Genomic DNA, 1,871 nt, shown 5'->3' with positions numbered 1-1,871 from the left:
GGCGGGCGGGGCCTCGTGGGGGCGGGGCCTGGGCGGGCCGGGCCGGGCCGGGCGGCGGCACGCGACGGGAGCACGCCAGGGGCGGGGCGCTGCGGGCGATGGCCCGGCGCCGCCGCCCGGGGCACGCCGGGAGTTGTAGGCCTCTTTCTACGCGCGCACGCGCCTCGGATTGCGACCTTCACGCGCCTTCTGCAGACGGAAGGCCGCCGAGCGGCGAACGTGCGGGGAGCCGCGGAGCCCCCTTCGAAAGCCGGTCCGCGCGGCCGCCCTGCGCGTGGATCCCGGCGCTCACACTGCGAAGGCCCCGCACCGCTGAGCGCGGCACCGCTTCCTTGGCCCTCTTTGTCGAGCTCCCGTGGCTTCTGTGTGCCGCTGCCCGTGGGGCCAGGACGCGCGTGCGCCCCTCCTCTAGAGGACGCATGCATAGCTCGGGGCAGACTGGGGGCAGATCAGGGAGAAGCGAGCAAACGCCATTCTCCGAGCAAAGATGCGATAGGTGCACGCGCTTTCTGTACGTTCTTCCAACTGCCACCTGACAATTAAGGAAAGTTACTTGGCAGCCGCTAACCCGCTGCATGTGGTAAAAGCCATGAACCTGTTGATCCCCCACCCCCGACCAGCCACCGAGGGCACCAAGTCTGTACAAGCTTAAAAACCTCTGTGACCCACCCCAGATCATACCTGATCCTACCTGCATGGAACAGTACACTTCAAAAGCTGGAGACAGGGCATCCCTTGCACACAGAACCATGCAATCTGCAGGGCAACCTCCATGCTCGCCACCCTGGGGGGCTGCCTTTCAGTCTCACCACTGTCACCCAGGATGGCAGGAGCCAACACAACTTTGCCAAATTCCCTAACATCCCTATTTTGCCAGATCCACACAAAATGCTCGTCTTTCCCATAATGGCTCAATCCAGTGGTAGTCTGGAAGGGCTTTGTGCTGCCTCCTGGTCTAAATCAGGGCCGTCTGAACGCGTGGGCCTGATGGGGCCCTTGCCCGTGGGCCCCATACTAATCTGTGTATGTTAACCCTTGGAAAATTGGAAAACTTCCCAAATTAACAGGAGTTGTAGTTGTATTTGTTGTAGGGGCGCCAGTACACGGCTTCGCCCAGGGCCCATAATGCTGTTAAGACGGCCCTGGTCTAAATGCCCCCAACCTGTTTTACAAGGCTCAGGTCTACTGTTGGTATACATTCTAATTCCTCTATGGTTGCTTTTACTGTATAACCCACCATGAGGGCTTAGTGCAGCCTACAAATATGTTAAAAATAAATTTGTGTGCACCTGCACTTAAACTTGAACCTTGCCTTACAGTCTTGATAAAAAACACCCCTTGTTGTCCAGCTAGGAATTGTTATGGATAGTGGGAAAGGGCTGCATTTTCTAAATTTCCGTTGCAGCATGCTCTGTATTTTTCCCCAAGTTTTTTGTAATAGGAATATGGTAATTAAACTGACAATCAATGTGAGTGATGAATGCTATATAACTGCAAGGTTTTGTTTTGCTTTCTTTTAAGTGTTGAGAGTATTTTCTAAATTTTTTGTTTGCTAGGAAGGGAAGGAAATCAGAATCCGACAGTGGAGTCCAGAGAGAGGAAGCTCGCTTGTAATAACACAAAATGCTTCTGAGCGGCTTTGTTGTAAGCTGTGGCAACCATCAATTCGCAGAAAGGACCGAAATAGCACAAGCGGCGCACGATGTCACCCGGGAGGAATGTGATCAGAATGTGGACCAAAGGATATCGTGGGCTGACAAGACTTCCAAGAAGCAGGATGGCGGAGTTTCCTTTGCGTGCGTCATGCTGGTTCCTCCCAGAACGATGGCAAATGTGGAGCGAGAGCCGTGCGAAGGCGCACTGTGGCAGTG

Source organism: Varanus komodoensis, unplaced genomic scaffold, assembly GCF_004798865.1.
Source record: "Varanus komodoensis strain SLA01 unplaced genomic scaffold, ASM479886v1 scaffold27, whole genome shotgun sequence".
In the NCBI taxonomy this organism is placed as follows: Eukaryota; Metazoa; Chordata; class Lepidosauria; order Squamata; family Varanidae; genus Varanus; species Varanus komodoensis.
The sequence above is the reverse complement of the archived record's forward strand: the minus strand, read 5'-3'. Positions refer to the sequence as shown.